General features: G+C 43.4%; 1 long non-coding RNA gene across 1 annotated transcript in view; it reads left to right on the forward strand.

Annotated features, from left to right (window-relative positions):
- Nucleotides 1–22971, forward strand: part of LOC143820577 (uncharacterized) — a 336387-nt gene that overhangs the window by 192358 nt on the left and 121058 nt on the right. The window contains exon 2 of the long non-coding RNA XR_013225415.1: nt 9036–9086. This is a non-coding gene — a long non-coding RNA (uncharacterized LOC143820577). The remainder of the gene's footprint in view (nt 1–9035; nt 9087–22971) is intronic.

Below are 22971 nucleotides of genomic sequence, written 5' to 3' on the forward strand. Positions count from 1 at the left end.
ATACTCCAATCACTCCTTCATCCAAGCTCTAAACAGGCACTGAGATTGATGTTGCTTTTGTTATCAATATTTCATATTTAGATTGACCATATTCGGAAGCTGCGATTTTGACCTATGGCATTAAAAGAATCCATACGCACCCACAATTTTCAAGGACAGCTCTCCAAATTCTCCTGCTTCCTACCAAGGTGTACACATTTCAACTGCAATCCTGTGAAGCTCAGTTTCATGCACTTAATTCTCACGGTTGTGTCAGAGGTATTGATATGCGCATATTTGTGCTCAGGCTTGAAGCCTTGTTTTGCAAATGTGAAATTGCCAATCAGAATGGAGTTCTAGTTCAATCCTTTAGATAAGCTGATGTGACCTATGTAAAAGCAACTTGGTCTTCTGACTGGGTACTTAGGGGAGAAATGACAGTATAGGAGCAATTTCTAACTCTCAGCACAGAGTATCAAGGATTTACTGTCTTGAACTACTCTCTAAATCTGCAGGTGACGGTTGACAGGGCAGTATGATAAAGCTGGCTCAGCTAGTGTCCTCTGTTGGCCTTGATCTTTCTTCTGTACTATAAATCCAAGAGTTTCATTTACTTTAAATACAGTGTAAAAATATATGTATGGAATACTGTTTAAACTAGAGTATCATTTTAAAAGGACATGAACAATGCCAAAGGGAGACAAGCACTCAACATTTAGGTGTGGTTATAGTATAAGTAACTAGCCTTCAAGCCCGTTGCATTCAGGGATGCAATGGGCACTAGTGGGGTAGAGGGGACGGGGGGAGGAGGTGGTCAGTCCGCCGACCCTCCCTGCTACCCAGAAGAGGGCCTACACCTCTCATCGCAAGCCTCCAGAGCTCCGGCGAGGGCCATTGCAGGGCCTGAGGTGGCGGGTGGAGGCAGAGGACAGTCTGCACGCTCATTGCAAAGCCCAAGAGGTCTTTGGATGGGTAGAGCATCTGGAGGGTAGTCCAATGGGTCTGTGCCAGGCTTATTGTGTCTCTCACCCTGTTGTTCCCTATTTTCCCTTCCCTGAGTCCTCCCCCTTTCCTCGTTTGTCTCTTGCATTCTGTCTCTCCTCGGGGCTTGCATCGTTTTGGCCTCCCCCTTAGTATGCATTCTCCAGGGCAGGCTGGACCCCTCCAACTTCTCCCTCCCACTCCCTTTGTATCTCCCCCTTTTCTTCCCTCTTTTCTGCTGGGGATGGCGCTCCCTGTCTCGTGGCGGCGTTTCTTGGTGCGGTGGGTCTCCCACGCTTCGCAGGCGGCTCCGCTTCCCTTGGAGGTGTTTCAGTGATGTTTGGCGGGTCTGAGGCACTGGCAGAGTTCCCAGGGAGGTCTCGGCGTGCTGCGGTGCTTCTCAGGGCTGCAGGCAATGCCACGTTTTCCAGAAGCGACTCAGCGGTGTGCGGAAAACCTGCGTGGCTGGCGGGTTTCTCTGGGAATCCCAACGATTCCTGCAGGCCATCTGACACCCAGGACATCTGGCGGGAGGCCAAGATCCGTGGGGGGCACCCCCAGCATAGAGAGCATCTGGCAGGAGACTGTCTGGGAGGAGGGGTTGTGGGAGTGTCCCTACAGCCATCTACTTCCTTCCACTGCGGCAGGCAGAGACCCATGGTGCCTATCGTACCAAAGTGCTTGCTGCGTTGGTGGGGGCAGGCACAACCAGGCCGTGGCTCAATCCTATCCTATCAGATTTCCATTTTGCTGTGTAGATTATTCTAGCTTCTGTCATTATATACTCAAATATTTCTTCCTATTTTTGGGGAAATTAGTCAAACAATACTCTTCATAACATATTCTTGGCTTCCATAGGAAATTTTAATTTTAATACATTCTGAATTTTTCCCATGTATTTCCTTCCAATGTCTTTTTATAAGTCCACCACATATGATAAAAAGTTCCATCGATTTCTTGACTTTTCCAACATTTTCCTTTGTAGTTCTTATATAATTTCTCTGTGTCCTTTGGAGGAAAGTATCATTGGGAGAACATTTTATACCAATTTTCTCTTAACACCTGCCTAGCTGTGAACTTGATTTCCTTTTTCCTAGAATCATTCTCATCGGCGCATAGGTGCGACATTTGCTTTCTAAAGTACTGTATTAATCAAACATTTTCCACTTCTGTTTCAAACTGAAATAATAACATATATCCATCATAGTAAATGAACCTTTGGTTTTATACTCAACTGTTCATTTTCAGTCTTCTTTCTTAGAGCTCCACCTTCCATATGATAATATAGTAAGCATTGAATATTAATTCTTTCTTCTCTAACATTTTGCCAAAATTTAAATTTCCCCTCAATGTTAAGCATATTACCATATGTTAAAATAATTTTTGTTTCTTGTATTCTTATCATGATAAGTTGGAGACATGTGAGGAGTTTGGAGGACTCAATAAATTCCAGTGTGAAAACCCTATTCTCAATAATTCATCTTTAATTATGGGCTTTTTCTTGTAATATACTAATTTTAGTTCATTTCTTTATTTATAAATAATGCCGCTGACCTTCATCTAGAGCTGTCTTTAATCCAGTCTCCAATCCAGAACAGACCTGCCCATTTGATAGTATAATTTTATATTTGGAACTGCTAAACTTCCTCCCTTTTTCTTATCTCAGAGTATTTTAAAACTTATTCTTGGTTTCTTGCCTTTGCAAATAACTGTGTTCTGCTTTTGCCTCTCTGTCAAAATTCTATCTTCTTGCTCTCTGAAAGTACCATTTGAAATAAATTTCATTTTGGTGGTACATTAATTTTGATTGCTGAAATTCTACCTAACCAGGAGATTTTTAATTTTTTCCTTCTGGATAAATTTTCCTGTATCAATTTCCAAGTCTTCTCATAATTGTTTTTGAAAAGATTACAGTTTTGTTCGATCACATTTATCTTCAGTTATTTAACAGATTCGCTAGCTAATGCACATTCTGTTCTCTTTATAATATCTTTTTCTTTTTTTTGCATTCAAAATTTTATTATCATTTTTGTCTTTTTCTTGTTGGGCCCATATGGCAATTGTTACTGGCTTTGCATGGGGGTTATTTGGGATTGGGGGGGTTATGGTTATACTTTTTTGTTTTATTGTATTTTCCACCTGTTGTAAGCTGCTGTGGGCCAGCTGGAATGGCAGTAGCAAATACAAATTGAAATAACAACAATATCCAGAGAAATGTCCAGATTCTCCATTGCATATCATAAGGTTTTTTGTGGCTCCAAAACTGGTAAAACCATATAATATACATAACTTTTCATTTTAAATTCTGTCATCTACCTCCATGCCTTTAATCCTTGGATCTTGTCTAATCTTTGTAACTAAAGTCTTTGTCTCTAAAATAAACAATAGAGGTAAGCCATGTTGTTGTTATTTTCAATCGAAATCACTTCTGTTAATTTTTCATTTATTATCAAATATGTGCCTTGTATCCAGTTCCAAAATTCTAGGCCACAGCCCAGGGCTTCTGGGAGTTTTGCTTTTGTTTAAAGGCAGATTCCCCTTTTCTTCCACCTTTTAAATACACCTGAAATCTCCATTTTCACCTTGCTTCATGGAACGACGAGGTATCAGTGGAGATATCAATGGAGAAAAAGAGCAATGACTGGGAGTGCCCACTGCAAATCTTGACTCAGTTCATGTGTGATCTAGTACTGAGGGAAGGAAGGGTCAACTCAACTCAATGGCATGTACCCTTCAGCTGCTGTAAGGTCCCCAGGTCCACATATCATACCTTTATTCCCTTACTGGAACTTCAAACAACCAAAGTTCCTTCAAGGAACTGGTTCTGAGGAAGAGTTAACCCCACATTCCATGGCACCAAACTCCCAAATTATGTCCTGGTTACTTTTTAGGGCTCAATGATATAGTTGGGATTCTAATGGTAGGATCTGTCAGATGACGCCTGACTTTGGCAAATGCTGAGAAGTGGAGGAAACATTCAAGGCAAGCTGGGAAGTCTGGGAAGCCGGCTCTGCAGATTGGACAGTCCACAGTGGCCTCCTGTAGTCCCTGTCTGCCGTGTCATGAAGACTGGCATGGGAATGGCATATATATAACACCCTGCTTGTTTATACTATAAAGCAGGGGTAGTCAACCTGTGGTCCTCCAGATGTCCATGGACTACAATTCCCATGAGCCCCCGCCAGCATTTACTGGCAGGGGCTCATGGGAATTGTAGTCCACGGACATCTGGAGGACCACAGGTTGACTACCCCTGCTATAAAGCACTGTAAAGCTTGGCACATTTATCATGAAATTGATATGGCTTAAAGGAGTTTGTGTGAGGACACTTATAAGATACATCTGATTTCATCTAAATCAGAAGATGTTTCTGATTAACTGAGATGCTGTCGAGGATACTTTATTTAAGCCCAAGAAACAGACCAGTCATACCAAGTTTACTTTTAATTTTCATGTCGCGGTGTATGCTCATTTATTTGCTTGCTTGTTACATGTGCAGCTAAGGGATGCTCACAGAAGTGTGTGAGCCCTCCTTTTAGACTTGATAAGCCTTGCATCCAGTTACAAAAATCTGGGCTAAGATATTTTTAAGTGGAGAATTTTCCTCTTCTTCTGGCATTTTCATTGTGTCTTGTAAGGATTCTAGATATGGGGATTATGCTGAACCTGTATACCAATTGCTAGTTTTTTGTGCTGTGATCTACTGGAGGAGTACCCTGCCAAAATTGGATCAGGAAAGTGGAGTTGCAACTGTGAGCTATCAAAGCTGTCTGGCCTTGTTAAACTGCACAGTTTGCAGAAAATACAAAATTGGAAAGGAAATGTGCCCCTAGCAATTTCTAAGTAGTGAGTGCACAAAAATAGAGGCTCAGGCTACTTTAAAAGTTTGGGATTTGGGACAGGTATGTATATCAATGAGAGGTCTAGTAGTCTTTTGGAGGAAGGCATCAACACCCCCTCCATCTGCTTGTTTCAGCCATAAAAATTGCTTTCTTTTTTTTTTTTTGTTGGAAGGGAGGATCCATTTTCCACATTGATGCTGAATGTGAATGGAATTAGAAGGGCATAACTCTGTTTAAGACTATCTTGTAAAGCCCTGAATAGTTATCCTATGGGAAAGTGCTCTCAAAGTGGAACATATGTCTCTGTACATTGTATCAGATCATTAAAAGTGGCATAGATAAGCTATAATCAAAGGAGGTGAGGATCAGTAATGACAAATTTGTCAGTTGCAAAGTGGTTAAAGTAGATTCGGGCTAGGGATGCCCTGAAATTATAGCTCATCTGTAGGTGACAGAGATCTATTCCCAGGACAAAATGGCCACTCTGGGAGGGACTCGTTGTCCTCCACCACCACCACCACCACCGAGGTTCCTCCCTGCCCCAAATCTCACCTGCTCCCAGTTCCACACCCAAGGCCTCCAGGTATTTTCCAACCCAGAGCTGACAACCCCAATTCAGGCATCCCCACCTTAAACAGTGGCACTAATTGATATCTGCCTGTGATTCTGGCGCAGAACTGTTGACTACTTGGAGTGATGTGTATGGCATTGTACAAGGATAAGTAGCCCAGAATATTATTATCCTCAAGAACAGACTGTGCTAGTTAGTAAGTCAAACATATAAATCTCATTGAACTCTGTTTATAGATGACGGTCAAGAAATCTGTCACGAACACGTAGCTTGCCACTAATCAGCCAAGGAGGCATGGCAATATTTCTTCCTACTTCCAGCTCCTCCCAAATCTCCAGCTGGTAGGCAATATTCAGATCAGGATACCAACGAAAGTCACATTCTGTGCCTCTTGTACATCACATCCATGTGCAGGAGAATGTTTCCTTGTGCGGATGGTCTTTCCTGGATTAGGACACCTTTAAAATCATGGCTACATTAGCCAAAGTGTCATTATGTATAATAGAGGCAAGATTAGCATTCTTTATCTGTGTTTTGAATTAACTGTAACATCACCTTATAGGAGACAAGCTATACATCAGCATAATTTAAAATCCAATTTATTTTGGGGCACGCACGCTGTTGGCTTGCTGCTTATATTATATTCCTCTTCAACAAATAATTTAGATCTGACAGTGTAATTGTTTCTAGAATAATTCTGGATATTATAGTTCATCGAAACGCCATCCAGTTTCTTCATTACGCCTTTGCCGGCTGACTCTTCAACCAGGAGATAATAAAGATACCATTACCCAACTCCCAGCAGTCAGGACGTGATGGCAGCAGTCAGTCTTATATAAGTTCGAAAGGAACGCAGAATACGGTGGTTATTAAGAATGCCTACATTCCAATCTTGTCTGAAGTCAGTGCGTAAAATATGATTGGGGCTGTTAAGAGGAAATTCAGCCATCCATTTCGTTTCCTCTTTTCAAGAATTTGGAATCTGTTTCATATTTATGCTGCACAGATCGAAGGCAATATTAGAATTAGGGGTGGGAAAAGGAGGTTCTACTGAACTTCAGGGTTTCAGAGGCAGGCAGTGTCTACCCAGATCTTCCTAACTTCCTGGTACAGCACCTCCCTGCGTTATGTAACATTTAAAATAAAATTTAAAAAATCCCGGCAAGCGCCGAAGTTACAAAAAGGGTGCGTAGATATGTAACAAAACTATGAAGAGAAATGAAAGAGGAATTCTCTTTTTGAAAGAGGAGTCAATGGTTATACCTGAAATAAGTGGATTTCAGGAAAAGAAATACAATTCCCCTAAAAATACGACAATAAAAGGAGCCTTGACCCAGTATCTGTTATGCCTGATTGGGAAATTGCATGGCGGGGGATGGCACTGTGGCCTTCTTGGGGGCTGGCTACATCGCAAAAGCTCCTGCCCAACCCTGGACTCTTGAGGCGCTGTCTGCAAACCTCAAGGAATATTCCTAACCCAGGGTCACCAGCCTCCAGGTGTGGCCATGAAATCTCCTGGAATTGGAGGTCACTTGCAGACTATAGAGATCAGGTCCCCAGGGCAAAATGGCTGTTTTGGAAGGGGGGGGGGCATGCAATAACAACTCACCTCCAGACTCCTGGAGATGAAAGGGCTTGCTTGGGAAGGAGGAACTCTGTGGCATTGTGCCCCTGAGAGGTTGTGGGATGCCAGTCTCCAGTTGGGACCTGGAGGCCATTTCCAGGCAACAGCTCCTTGGTAATTGCTAATAAAATATCAAATAATTAATAAACTTGTCAGTTTTTCAATGAAAATATTTAATTGATAGCAAAATTTGCTTGAAGAACTGAAAACTTTTCAGTCTGTATATTCTTCAGTTCAGTTCAATATCAAAGTAAATAAAAACAATTGTATGTTACAATCAAATATAAAATGGAACAACAAAAGAGAACAAAGTAGTCCAACCTGTCTTTACAAGCTAGGAACCTAAAAGGTTGAGCAACAGTAGAATAAGTATTAAATATTAAAATTCAAATATTTATTTCTATACATGTGCACATACAAAACTTAAACATCAACCTCTATCGCACAAATCCAAAACCTTTTGACACATGGATAAATGACCAGACAACCAAATGCATTTCAACCATTCTTGTTGTTTTCTTCAGTGGTCTGATATTTAAATGCACTCATGTGATGTAATAATGGAGACTGTAAGGTGGTAAACAATATGAATGGAGAGTCTCCTGCACTATTGCAATATATCCAAATATATCTCTTGGAGCCGCACAATTAGGATATTTGTTCTTCAAAATGCCACCCTTATAGAAGCCCTCTCTGATCCTGAGTGTATTCTCATGTGTCTCATGGAATGTAGTCAAGAGCTTTCTCCTGATTAGGGCTAAACTACCAGGGTGAGCCATTCCTTGCTGAGGGCCATGACTTACTCATAAGTTAACATTCCCAGGGCAGGGGCCATGACTTACTCATGAGGAAAGATTCCAAGGTAGAGACTTTTCTTGGCTGGCAGGGGGACATTTTTGGGTGTCCCACACCAGTGGTCCCCAACTTTTTTATCACCAGGGATCACTCGACACTTGACAATTTTACTGAGGCCCGGTAGGGGGGGTAGTTTAATCTCAACCACTGCCCTAACACTCTCTGATCGCTATGGTAATTTTTAAACATCCCTTCAAAATAAGATACAGACATGCCACAACAATGAACATTAGGAACATTTTATTTTCATGGAAATTTTAACTCATGACAATGACAAATCAATGGGAACCCTGAGCTTGTTTCTCTGCAATGAGATAGTCCCATCTGGGAGTGATGGGAGACAATGACACCCGAAGTGTGTTGTAAAGGGCTGGGGGGGGGGATGAAGTAAAGGGCTGGCGGGGGGGGGAGTAGGCGTCCTTTGCGGCCCACCTTCAATTAGTCTACGGACCACATGTGGTCCGCGGCTCACAGGTTGGGGATCGCTATCCCACACAACTCCCCTCCAGAATACATGCAGAGGCTGCCCCAGGAGCCCCCCCATGTCCTCTGTGTTGAAAGAGACCAGGAGGCCAGGCCAACTTACTGACAGTGGGGCATCTTCTAAGCTAGGGGTAGTCATCCTGTGGTCCTCCAGATGTTCATGACCTACAATTCCCATGCTGGCAGGGGCTCATGAGAATTGTAGTCCATGAACATCTGGACGACCACAGGTTGACTACCCCTGCTCTAAGCTGCCTTCTCTTCCACCCAGCAAACGTCTGAAACTGGCAGGGATCTTTTATTAGCCCTTCATGACCGAGGGTTCCCTCCTGTTTGGGACTAAACTATCAGGGCAGGCTATTCCTGACTGAGGGCCATCTCCTATTGGGGGACTGTTTTCGGGGGGCAATCAGGTAGGGAGGGAGTTGTCTGAATGCAATTTGAGCTGATTGGCCCTCGTTGGCAGAATGCAGTTTGACCTGTTTGGCTCTCATTGGCATAGCTCTCTCTCTCTCTCTCTTGGCAGCACAGCCCCAGGGAGAGCCAATCAGGTAGTGAGTAAATTGTCAACTTGAGCTACATTATGTTTAGTGATATGCTCACAGGAGAACCCTAATGAACTTTTGGGTAGAACTAGAATAATAGCTCCATCCCTTGAATCAAATATTTTATCTCTTTGATTTGTTTCTATGTCTCACAGTGTCAACCCATTGAAAGAAGGCGACAGAGGAAAAGAACAACAGTAAAGGAGGTAAAAAAAAATTCTCTGTCATGATTGACTTTAATTTTGGAGTTTCCTTTTGACTGTTGAAAATAAAACTTCCCTCGAATCTCTTTGCTGCTTTACATGATGTGTGCATTGAAAATGCTCCCGACATCCTCCCCTTAAACAAAACTCATGACATTGTATAATTCCCAGGTGCATCCGGTCGGACTTTATGGAAATGTATACTCCTTTTCATGTTTGCAATGCTAATGAAAGTGGGTAAAGCTACAATATCCAGGCCTGTTCTGGAAACAGCGGGGAGTTTGATCTATTTCTCCTTCAGCTCATTTCCCAGAGCAGCAGTTTTTAATATTTTTGATCATATGTGTGAATCGAAAAGCACAGCACATCCTTTGGAGGAGATGCCTGCAGAGCAAGAGCAATGGCTGTAGCTGTTTGTACTTTGCCAAAAAAACAAGGGGCTGCCTGTATCATTTTATGATAAAGCATAAAGGCAGAGCCAGGGTTGCAATTTAAGGAAACATATTATTTCATTTTAATGGAAATTAAGAGAGACTAACCCTCCTTGTATATTAGAAGACAAAGTGAGAAGAGATGTTCCCCAAATTAACTCCATCTGAATTTCTCCCCAGAGTTTGGACTTCTTGTTTATGAGGTGGAATGCTTTCATTAGAAAGCCTCCACAGTACATTTTTAAGAAAGCCAAGCTTGTATAGAGGGCGATGCATACTCTCTTTGGCATAGCTTTCAAGTTTCCTTGGTTCATTTGCATCCTTCCTTCTTACCCTGGGCTTCTGTGGCATATATGTGGTAAAGTAAAGGTATCCCCTGTGCAAGCACCAAGTCATTTCTGACCCTTGGGGTGATGCCCTCTAGCGTTTTCATGGCAGACTCAATACAGGGTGGTTTGCCAGTGCCTTCCCCAGTCATTACCATTTACCCCCCAGCAAACTGGGCACTCACTTTACTGACCTCGGAAGGATGGAAGGCTGAGTCAACCTTGAGCTGGCTGCTGGGATTGAACTCCCAGCCTCATGGGCAGAGGTTCAGACTGCATGTCTGCTGCTTTACCACTCTGCGCCACAAGAGGCTCTTAAATATGTGGTTAAACACTGCAAATAAGCAATTTTTATATGATCATGTGTCAGATTCTTTTGTGTGCTGTTCATGTATAATTGGATGCAGTGATAAAGTACTAGACCCCTATACTATCTTAATGTGATTGTATGTAGGGTTGTTCCAAGATCTTTTTCCTGTGTTGTTTTACCGAAGGATGAATGTATCAATAAAACATCACACACGAAAGAATCTTGATGGTATCCTATGTATGGTCACATCAAAACTGTGCCCTTGCACATCAGTAACACAACACTTTTTTGCCACAGTAGAAGAGTGTTACGGAGAAAATTGTCCCATCCCCTATTTCTATTAATGTCAGAAATAGAAAAATCTCTGCACTTTAACAGAATTTTCTGTATACCAGTCATAACCTTTTATTCTCCCATAATCCAAAAAAAATTTTAAAAAATGGAAATTCCCACCATTCAGTGCATGATTGTGGCCTTCAGCTCATTGGCCAGCCAAATGGGTTATGCACCTATATGAACGGAGCAGTTTGAAATGGTAGTGTGAGCATACTTCCTTTGGTATGCATTCTCAGAGCAGCGGCACAACAAGAAGGTGGGTTCCTCCAAGCTTTGAACCTTGACTTATTCTGCCTGGTGATTGGCTTGTGATTCCTTTCCTTTCCTTTCCTTTCCTTTCCTTTCCTTTCCTTTCCTTTCCTTTCCTTTCCTTTCCTTTCCTTTCCTTTCCTTTCCTTTCCTTTCCATTCCATTCCATTCCATTCCATTCCATTCCATTCCATTCCATTCCTTTCCTTTCCTTTCCTTTCCTTTCCTTTCCTTTCCTTTCCTTTCCTTTCCTTTCCTTTCCTTTCCTTTCCTTTCCTTTCCATTCCATTCCATTCCATTCCATTCCATTCCATTCCATTCCATTCCATTCCATTCCATTCCATTCCATTCCATTCCATTCCATTCCATTCCTTTCCTTTCCTTTCCTTTCCTTTCCTTTCCTTTCCTTTCCTTTCCTTTCCTTTCCTTTCCTTTCCTTTCCTTTCCTTTCCTTTCCTTTCCTTTCCTTTCCTTTCCTTTCCTTTCCTTTCCTTTCCTTTCCTTTCCTTTCCTTTCCTTTCCTTTCCTTTCCTTTCCTTTCCTTTCCTTTCCTTTCCTTTCCTTTCCTTTCCTTTCCTTTCCTTTCCTTTCCTTTCCTTTACCGCCCTCCCTTGTGGCTCAAGGCATAGTACAGCATATTTCATAACATTGGGTAAAAACAATAATAACAGTGGTTTCAATAACTGATGATAACACTTTCTATAACATTTCATGTTGCATTTCCATATAACAATTCTAAACTAATGTTGTCAAGATTAACTTGCTAACTAGATTTCCATAGACAGATTGGTTCAGGATTCAGTACATGGATTTGCTGAGGGCCCATAGATGCTGCTGCTTCAGTCAACCTCAGCTTTAGAGCTCCATTTTGCAGGCCCTGCAGAACTGTGGAAGTTCTCAACTCTACAAAGAGCCCTGACTCTGCTTTGGTGTCTTCGTGGACATGTATCCCAGGGCCATGGCAGGAATAATTTGGCTCTTCATCTTCTTCTCATGTGACTCTGTCACTCCATGATATTGTGTAGCTATCTGTTATATAACTGCAGCTCAGTAAGTTCCATAAGAGCTGTGTCATAGGTACAGAGAAACTAAAACTTTATTGCAGTATGGTGTTGTAAAACGCTCAAGGATGAACATATAAATGGATATACTGCAGTAATATCATGGTGTATGGGATAAATTAGCATCTACAAAATGAATCCATTTAACTTTGGTGTTGAAAAGGCAATGCTTCCTATCTTGTTGAACACCCAGTTATAATGCTTAATAGCACACACAAACATTATTTATGGAAAGAATTCAGTTGGGCCGGAATATATTGACTGTCTGGAAAGGGCTTCAATTAAGCTGGGAATTATTTGGGAATTATTTGTTTTATTTAAATATATGAGTCATTGTTTAAGTGATTTAAGTGATTTATTTACAATTAGTTCGCTCATAATTTTATAAGGGGCCAGTTCATTCTTTGATATCATTTTATTTTGCAATTAAAAATACCCTGCGAAGGCATCGTATTTTTTTTAATGTCAATAATTTCAGCACTGTTAATTAAATCAGAAGCTGCCAGGTTTTCACCAAGCAGTTGCCGTACACTGTTGGATTTCCTCTTTAGAAAAAGTATTCCAACCAATGAACACATTCTTGTATTCTGTGCTGTGCTCATCCAGATACGCAGTAACAGAGTCCAGTCCAATAGCACCGTAAGTGTTCTAGCACAGACCAACACAGCTACCCACTTCTTTGTAATAACAATGGATTTATGGTAGGAACTATTGTGTATGCAGGCTTGCAGAGACCGGGAACGGATAACCTGGTCCAGGCATCAGGGATACGTGATTGCTATTGGCTAGTGTGCAGGATCCCGCTGGCCACTGGTCATATACATTGCTCAATCAGGGGACTCTGCTTAGGGCCAATCACAGGCTTTGGTGGGAAACCCTCAACTGTATATAACAGGGGTGGGCAAACTGTGGCCCTCTAGATCAGTGGTCCCCAACCTGCGGGCCAGTGCCGGGCTGCGAAGGCCTTGGCGCCGGGCCGCGGCTCCCTCTCCCCGCAGTAAAAAACTTCCCAGGCCGCAAGCTTGTGGCCCGGGAAGCTTCTTACTGCGGGAGGGGGGGAGAGGGAATAAGGGCCACGCCCGCGCATTGCGCATGCGCGGCCGGGCGTGAAAGTGCCGCACATGCGCGATTTCGGCCACGCATGCACGGCATGCGCGTGTGTGGCCGCGCATTCGCGGCATGCGCGGGTGGGCAGTTGCCCTGCCGGTCCCCAGCCTCAAAAAGGTTGGGGACCACTGCTCTAGATGTTCATGGACTACAATTCCCATGAGCCCCTGCCAGCGAATTGTAGTCCATGGACATCTGGAGGGCCACAGTTTGCCCACCTCTGGTATATAAGTTCGGGTGGTGTGTTGTTTGGTTGTTCAGTTGTTGGCAATCAATGAAAGAGCTGATGGTTTGGACACAAGGATCTCTGTGCGTTACTGAACCCACTATTCAATAAGAAACTTCACTAATTTACAAAGAGATTTGAGCTGTTGTCCGTGGCTCCATATTTCTGATGCTCTCAAGCGAGCTAAATAAAATCATTCTTTTCCCCCTGTGGGCGTGAGGCGGGGCTAACTATTTTAAATTGCAGTTTGGTTAGGGGAAAAAATCGCTTTTTTTTTCTCAGCAAAGTTTAAGGGTCTGCTCTTAAATATATTTAAAAGTATAAAGTGCAACACAAAACCAGGGGATTTATTTCTTTATTTAAAAAACATTTGTACTCGACCTTTCTACCCCAATAGGGGTAGTTCTGCTCCCTCTGTTATTTGGAGAAATGACACAGGTTCAGACTTAGCACCGTGGTTCTGTAGGTACAAGGACTTCTCCCTCAAATCTTGTTCCTAGGGAACAGGGTGCATTTCGGGCTACAATGGGTGGGTGGAGTCAGGAAAGCCAACACTCTGCCAGGGGAAGTCCTTGCTCCCACAGAAATGCTGTGCTGGATCCAGCTCATAACTTCTTGTTCTAGCCAAAGGATTTTCAAAGCAGGCAGGAGATCCTTGCTTTTCAACATGTTCCAGGCTCATTCTAGAAATAAAGAAGAAGAAGAGTTGGTTCTTATATGCCGCTTTTCCCTACCCGAAGGAGGCTCAAAGCGGCTTACAGTCGCCTTCCCATTCCTCTCCCCACAACAGACACCCTGTGGGGTGGGTGAGGCTGAGAGAGCCCTGATATCACTGCCCGGTCAGAACAGTTTTATCAGTGCCGTGGCGAGCCCAAGGTCACCCAGCTGGTTGCATGTGGGGGAGTGCAGAATCGAACCCGGCATGCCAGATTCCACACTCCTAACCACTACACCAAACTGGCTCTCTATGGATGTTAAACATGGAGGAGGAGAGGACGGACAGCTCTGGGTTGGGTAATACATGCAGATTTCGGAAGTGGAGCTTGGGGAGAGCAAGGGGAGGGGCGAGATGGGGATGCCAGTCCCAGTTAATCTCCAGACTAAAGTTCTCCAGACTAAAGTTCCTTGGGAGAAAATGGCTGCTTTGGAGGGTGGACTCCATAACATTATACTCCACTGACATCCCTCCCCACCCTAAATCCTCTCCTCTTCTGGTTTCATCCCCAAAGTCTCCATATATATTTCCCAACCCAGAGCTGGCAACCCTAATATGAGTATAATGGCATAGAGTCCACCCTTCAAACCCGCCATTTTTTTCCATGGGCATTGCTGTTGGTTATCTGGTAAGAGGATAATAGTGGGACATCTCAGGTGCTGCCTTGAGTCTGGCAACCCTAGAGAAGAGAGATTTAGAAATCTGAGGTGGAGGATCGTAGGATGCTCATGCTTCTGTCAGTAGGCCTCCCTTTGCATTGCAATGGTTCTCTGATTCAGTAAAATGGCAGAGTTTTTATTGTTGCCTTGTTGCGCTGGAGAACTTGGCATTGGAATGTAGAAGCCAAGCTTGCTTCCATCTGTTAGGCTCTATATGAAATCTGGGCTCTGTGTGAAAGACAGTGACGGGTCAGCTCCAAAACAACCAACACTTTACCGGAACCAGAGGACACTGAACACAGACAAGCAGAACGGGGGAACGTATATACATGCTCGGGACTACAACCAAGACATGCGATTGCTCCTTAATGGAGGAGGATCATGATAGGTCCATAAGCCTGTTTGCTGATTGGCTAGAACCCGGGAACCAGCGAATCCCTAGCAAAAGTTCAGGATTCCAGTCTTTGAGCTCAAGGCTTCAGAATGTCTACAGCATTCGCTGGCAGGGGCTCCTGGGAATTGTAGTCCATGGACATCTGGAGGGCCGCAGTTTGACTACCCCTGGTCTACAGAGACAACTCTGAATCCCAATGCAAAAACTCTTTCCTGAAGCTTTGTGTTATTTCTTTTTAAAATCACCACCTTCCTGCTCTGGGGTGCAGGATACAGAATCGGAGCACAAACCAGAGAAATTCTTTTGGTTCTGCTGGGCTCTGCATTCCAATTCAGAATTCTCTGGTGCAAAGATTTACTATGAGAATAGGCATCTGGCATGTCCCAGGCACGTCCGTGGGCTGTATTAGATCCCACACACTTCCAGCTGGCTCCGTAACACATTTGTGGTTGTATTTGTTTGCCCTTTGCTGGACATGCCCAGAGAAGGAGCAATCCCAGCTTTGCAGAAGCAATCCCAGCTTCTGCTATCCATTCCGGAGCTTTTGTGAACTGGAATGACTCCATTCCAAAACAAAACAGCATCATGCAAATTGGAAGTCATTCACAGCCCAGGGAAGGCCCTAAGCCCCAGGAAAAACTTCTTTGGAGCCCCCCAGCTTGATGTAGTAGTTAAGAGTGGCATCTTCTAATCTGGTGAGCCGGGTTTGATTCTGCACTCCCCCACATGCAACCAGCTGGGTGACCTTGGGCTTGCCACAGCACTGATAAAGCTGTTCTAACCGAGCAGTGATATCAGGGCTCTCTCAGCCTCACCTCCCTCACAGGGTGTCTGTTGTGGGGAGAGGAAAGGGAAGGCGACTGTAAGCCGCTTTGAGACTCCTGGCAGAGAAAAGCAGCATATAAGAAACAATGCTGCTGTTGCTTCTTAAAATGGCAGCCTAAAAACTGACAGGCTTAGTAAACTAGATATTGTCTTTTTGTGTCAGCATAACCCAGTTATTTTCTTAATGAGAAGAAAGCGTTCTCCTCCTCCTCCTCCTCCTTCAATGGCATTCCATCTTTATCTTCTCTTATTGTTTCCAAGCTTGCTGTTTGTTGTAAGATATTTATAATGCTGGCATTTTAGCATTTGGTAATGAAATATAACCCTCCTTGGGTTAATTACTGCTTCCTACACATAAGGGCAGCTTCAGTAAGTGACAGAATATAAAACAGTTGAGATATTTCTGTGTGGGATTTGTTAAAGAAATGCATGTCTTATAATTTCGACAACTGCTACAGTGGGAAATGTTTTATTAAAATGTAGAGCGATGTACTCAATTAAGTACTGTATACATAAAAATATATAATCCTTCCGCCTCATTATGAATTGCTGCTCATTAGATCTTATGTTTTGTACTTCAGGAGAGAGTCAACATTGGTATGCATATCGGTGTTAGCTGCATCACAGACCCAACAAAATTGAAACCTATCGTATGGTCATCTCAGGGGGAATTGAATGGTCATGGTTACTGATGTCTGTAGTATAGAAAACTCATTGGATGGATCCTGGCAGAATTTTAACATTCTTTGCTGAGGAAAACACTTTGGGAGATGTGCAGCTCTCTGTCTTTATCCAAAACTGTCAGTCCATATAAAGCAGAAAGCTACTTAAAATGCTGTCCATTATAAACCAGTGCCTTTGACGGCAGCAGTTACAGTACAGTGAAGCTGAATATATGCTAGGGCGGGGCGGAGAGTGAAATTTGATGCATTGGGGGGAAAAAGCCAGGGACAAAGATGTAAATCGATATGGGGTACATTAAGGCTGCGGGTTCAGCGAACACAGACTTTGATTCTTCAGAACAGCTCTTTTTATTTAGCAACTCCAGCAACAAACACCAAATTCTGAACAGGGAAAAACAGGCAAACTCATGCACTTTTATACTTTTCAGGCAGTCCACTGCTGCCTTTGATTGGCCCTAAGCAGAGCAATCAATCCGATTGGCCCTAAGCAGAGCAATCTGATTGGCTCTAAGCAGAGCAATCTGGTTGGACCTTAACAGGTTCCTTTGATTGGTTAGTTCCTTAGCTGGCGGAAGCCCTACATAATAGGGTAAGTCTAAAATAAAAAGATATTTTATGTTGCAAATTAGGGGTTGGATTCAGAGCTGTATTTCTGTGACAGGAGGAGGTTTGCCTACAGAGGGTGACTTTCTCTCGCTGCAGCCCAGAACATCTCCCCAAAATGCTGCTCCTCCAGGATGTGGCTTAGACTAGGGGTAATCAACCTGTGGTCCTCCAGATGTTCATGGACTACAATTCCCATGAGCCCCCGCCAGCAAATGCTGGCGGGGGCTCATGGGAATTGTAGTCCATGAACATCTGGAGGACCACAGGTTGACTACCTCTGGCTTAGACAAATGGGAGCACTGAAACAGGCCCTGCTGGATAGAATGAAGCTGCTGTATGGGAACATGAGTGGTTTGATCCAGGGGATGTCCAGCAGCTGTGATAAATTACAATGCAGGACATAAAATCAAAGCAAGTGCTCATGTGATTGTGCATCTGTGTTCAGTATAGCCTGTTCTTCTAATGAAATAGTTCTCCATGACTTCATGCAGAGGTCTTCCTTTGTCCAGCCTTTCTCCTTGGAAGGAATTAATAATTCCATAGGTCTAGAGAGTGAATCACCACCCTTGCTCAGTGGAGTGGCTGGGGGAAAATAGGCCAGATTCACAATCCATTTTTTAAAAAATTGTCCCTAGCCTGTGTGTATAATCCAGAGCTTCCGAGAACTGTAGTGGATGGAAGGGGCAGGGGTCTCTTCTCTTCTTTACCATGGTTGAATTGAAAATCCCCAGATAATAGCAGCTATAATGGAGTGGATTTAATGGGAAAGGGAGGAGTTAAGCCCCTAAAAATATACTACTCATATTTTTATTTATTCAAGGATATTTAATATCCTTCACTAATTGGCTATACATGAGCACTAATAAGCCACAACATGGAAGAGGGAGAATCAGAGAGGTGAGGTAATTTTCTAGAGAATTCTGGCTGGAATGTGTTTTGATTGGTTCTCCTTCTTTGGCTGATTTAGGTGGGCTAAAAATGATAACTGGCCTAAGTATTTGGGAATTTCAAAGGACTAGAGGCCTATACCTATGAACTGCTGACTGCAATGTAAAGGAATGCCTCAATTGAGGCCTGCATTTTCATGGTAGTAAGTCAGAAATGTTTGATTTGTGTATGGACAAGCAACCAGGTGCACTGACTGAGATCTTTGAATACAGTCTGGGATCTTTAGAAGGAAAATAATACATTTACCGATTAACTAGAGTACAGGATCACTGAGCAACAATATCAGAAAGTTGATGGTAAATAGGTTGTATGAGATACTGGTTTCTCCCTGGCCTATCCTGGAAGTGGGTTTGAGTTCCCACATATGCTGCACTGCACCTTTTAAAGATCATATCAAGGGGCATATCCCCAGCTTTTATTGCCCTATGCAAAATCTTCCTTGAAGGTGGTCAGACGGCTATCTTTCTCCTGCCCATTTGTCTTCATAAAGAGAAACCATCTACATGCAGCTTGAAAACTGAGGAGTTCCTGGCCTTCTTCCCAGGAAACAGGGTCACTCATTTAGCCAGTGCCCATTGTGTGTTAATCAGGGTATCATGCATTCCTATATCCTGACAAATGTAAGTTGTTATCACAGGCCTAATAATGTAACACTATGAAATGAATTTTATTTTTTGACATTGATCATACCTCAACAATCCTTTAAAATCTGAGTCCAGTAGGCCTATCAGAGTTCCTTCTTCCATGGGCATGCTCTATAGGTAAAGCTTTGCTGAGTGTTCCATCTTTTCAGCTTAGTAAATCAGTGAAGCAGAGCTTTTTCAGTGGAGGTGCCATCCATCTATTTACCAAGGAAAACCTGGTGAGGCCCTTCCTTGTGTTCCTTCCACTGGCAATGAAAAACATTTCTGTTTTCTTAACACTTTTACTGGCCTTTGTTTTGCCTTTAAAAAAAAAAGCACACTTGTTTTTTCTTTTGCTGTTCTTTTTGAAAGATTACTTCCTTTTTTTGTGTATTTATTGTGTTAAATCACTCCAAGGACAGCCTTTTCTTACTGCTGGCTGCTTCATTGCAGCAATTGGAGGCTGGGCTAGAGGTGGCTGAGGTCCAGCCACTTCCATGAGATTCCAGTGAGGGCAGGAGGTTGATCAGGGCCTACCCGTCTGGTCTAGTTGCCCCCCAAGCTGTGCTGAGAAGGGGGGGGGGGCAGAACGCCATGCTTCATGGTTAGATTGTTCCCTCAGAGGCTGGCAACAGAGCTCCCTCCCCTCTTTTGTTGGCTTCTTGTGTGTGTGCCTGCATCTGGGGTCAGTTACAGTTGACTGTTGCTTTTGCTTCTGCTTCATCACACCTGGTGATTTTGGTGATTGGAGCTATTTGGGGGCCAGTCTGTCTGTGTACGGAACTTGCCCATTGCTGGAGCCTCCATATAAGAGGCACTGTGGTTGCTGAGCATGACCCGCCCTGCTGGGATTGCCAGGTGTGCTTGCATTTCTGGGTGGCAGAGAATTACCATTTAGAGGTTCATTCCCGCAGGTACCTACCACCTGCCACTCCCTGGGGTTTCTTCTAGCTGGCCGGGAGCGCAAGGCACTCCCTGCAAACAAGGTGAGTGCTTCAGCTGCACAGGTGGCCACTGGGGGCAGTGTCCCTGGTGGTTCGCTGACTGCTTGACAGCAGCTTCCTCCATGTGCCCTGCTCCTGCTTGGGGTTATAATAAAGCTATGGTCTTGTTTGTTCCTTAGAACATATGCCAGTACTCTATCTGCCTCTGACTCGCCCCCCTGCTATGCAATAGATGTCACTGTTTTTAGTCTATGCACAATGCTTTAAGTGTCTGTTGCATCTAATAATAAAAAGTTTTTCTACACTACCGGATCGTTCACATATATGTTTATCATTGTTAACTGGAGTATCAGATCATGACTTGCAGCTAGGAATGATCGATCACAGAATCAGTACTACAGACAGGACCTTTACCCAGGCTCACTGTATAACATCAATACAGCTGGACTTGTGGGAAACTAGTCACAACAAGTAACAGCTGGGGGGGGGCTAGAGTAAATGTGCATACCATTGAACTTAGAAACCTCACTTAGTTGAGTTGGGTTCAAACTGCATCCCAAGAATGTGCTTCCCAGCGTTCCTAAGATACGGCAATGGCCATTAAATTCTGCTGATCATAGAGATTTTTGTTTCTATGACCATTTGGGCATGGTCAGGGAAGGTACTTCTGCCTAGCTTATTTTTGGCAGGTTGTGTGTGTGTGCGCGCGCGCGCATGCATGTGCATTTTCCTGGGATTCTTAGGCCACATTTATGGTATTTATTTGATGCAAAAGCAGATGTCATTTCTTTTTTTTAAATGTAGCTTTTTAAAATAAAAGAAACAAACATTTACAAAATCCAATACAATTAAGTACAGATAAACTTGGCATTGGATTTTATTATCCTAAAAACATCACAGACCTCTGCTAATTGATTAGCACGATGCGTGTGCTTAGTATGACGTGTGTGTGTGTAACATAATCATTCATCTTTGTCACGAAAACTATTTCCTGCACTTTGTGGTACCGATTGATTATTGAAAGTGGCATTGTGAGTTGCAATATGTAATTTTCCTTCGACCAGCAAGCAAAATATCATTACAAATGGCCAATGTTCTTTTTCCTAGCCATATTAAGACAGTGTAATAGGCATATTACCAGTCAAATTGACCGGGCCTCATTATGCATGATATTGTTTCTATCAAACTTCCTTAATATAGTCCAGGAGAAAAAAGTTGCTTGCCATGTCATTCCATGTATGGAGAAAACGAGAGGGAACATGAACCAAACCAGGTATATTACAAAATTTGGTAGCATCTCTAGCATAGATGCATGACACTTCTCTGCTAAATCAGTTTGGGGCCTTTCCCCCATTCAGATGCCAAGCAGAAAAGGTTGAATGATAATGCAATGAGGATTCAAGCGATCACGTGCCTGTCTTAACCAGCCCTCAATCTGGAGGGAAAGAAAGGAGTGAATACAGGCGTGTAAGTTTTCCCTTCCCTTCCCTAGTTCACCCTGGCCTGTTCATAAGCTTGGTGGCTGCTGCTCCGGGGGAAATAGTGATAATGAATTTTAATGGCTTGAGGAGTTTATGTCATGCTGACTCATGTTAATTGTCATCTTTCCAGAAGATAACCATATTGTCTCCTCGATACAGCTAGAACTAATGCTGATGCTTGTCTTTTGTCCTCTATGGAAATTAATGACCCCTGTTAGCTGGAGCTCGCCTAGCCTGGTGGGCTACGTGGTGTGACTACATTTCAAAGGAAGGGAGTTTTGACATGCCTCGCTGTCGTGCGCATATGCTTCGAGGCAAAGCGCCGCGTTACCTTGGAACGGTATGCTATTGAAGAGCTTCTTGGAAGAAAGGGGAAGCTGAAATGCGAGGTTATCATGGCTCTGGCATGTGACAGCATGCCGTCTGCCTGCCGCGCAAAACACAGGTTATCAATTCCGACTCGGAATAAAAAATGCAGATATTTAAGAAAATGTATAATTTATACACAAAGGCTGGAGGGGAAACACTGCATCGCTTTCAGAATTTAATTACCTGGCTTTAAAAAAAAGAAAAAAAAAAGGATGGGCAACACAATGCTACACAGCTGTGACACGCCACGGAGAGCGTTGGAACGCCAAGGAACCTTTGCCAATGCCGTGAGGTGTTACACTGCCTTTTTTACAAGGGTAAACCGTAAGCTCTAGCAAATGAAAGGTCAAAAACAATAGGTGGAATTAACTTGCAAGGAAGACGATGTTTGTGAAAATATCAGCTACAGGAACTGTTCTGAAGCTTTTGCTTAACTAGTGCCAACCAAAAGTGTCTTTTTTTAAATCCTGCCCTATGACCCTTATGGTAGCATTGCAGTAGAACAGACTTTCTCAATTTTTTAACCATTTAGAAACCCCTGAAATATTCTTCAGGCTTTGAGAAACCCCAGAAGTGTCGCGATCATGCAGAATACGGTTGGGAAACATAGCTGTGGACACACACAAACTGGGGCCTCTCCCCCGCTGATCCCTTCCAGACCCATCATTGGTCATTTTGGGAGGGAGGCGGGTCAACGTTGACCATATATAGTCATATCACCCGATAAATGTTTTTTAAAAATTAAATAATATATTTAAATCAATTAACTCTCACCCATGCGGGAAACGCTTCCAGGACCTTCCAGGAATTCCAGGGTTTCATGAAACCCTGTTTGAGAAAGCCTGCAGTGGAGTCTGAGCAGAATCATGTTTTCTTAGCTCCCACATTTCCATCAAAGCCACACACTTCAATCCTGTGTGTTTATTATTGGATCAATTTGCATTAAGCTGAAATAGAAAAAACGTTTTCTGCTTTTTTTAGGGGGGAGGGGGGAATAGGTTCTCCGAAGCACCAAGACTTCCTCTCATCCCTTGAACATGTTCCAAATGAAGTTCAGGATGAGTACCTTTGCCTTGTCTTACGTTCTCTATCATATCCAATCTCCATTTGTATTTTGTAACGATATTAAATTAACACCTCCCTGGATTTCTGAACCTATTTCGCCCATGCTGCAGCATGAGTTGTGCTCTGAGAATAAAATTAACAAGGAGTCGGATGCTTGTCTAGGGCAGGGGTAGTCAACCTGTGGTCCTCCAGATGTTCATGGGCTACAATTCCCATGACCCCCCTGCCAGCAAATGCTGGCAGGGGCTCATGGGAATTGTAGTCCACAAACAGCTGGAGGACCACAGGGTGACTATTCCTAATCTAAGCTGCCTTTTCTTCCACCCAGCAAACTTCAGGTTGAATACCCTGGTTTAGGGGACATGTCTCCTCCCTGAGTGTCTGCTTGTTTATGTTACTCCTTGTTTGTAGGGTTGCGCACTCTGGCGTGCTTCAGCAAACACCGAAGCCCGAGGTGGCCAGCGTTGCGGCACGGAGGGGAGGGGTAGCGGCGTCACTCCAGCCGGCACCTGCATGCAGGCACAGAGCTC

This window comes from Paroedura picta, chromosome 1 (genome assembly GCF_049243985.1).
Source record: "Paroedura picta isolate Pp20150507F chromosome 1, Ppicta_v3.0, whole genome shotgun sequence".
In the NCBI taxonomy this organism is placed as follows: domain Eukaryota; kingdom Metazoa; phylum Chordata; class Lepidosauria; order Squamata; family Gekkonidae; genus Paroedura; species Paroedura picta.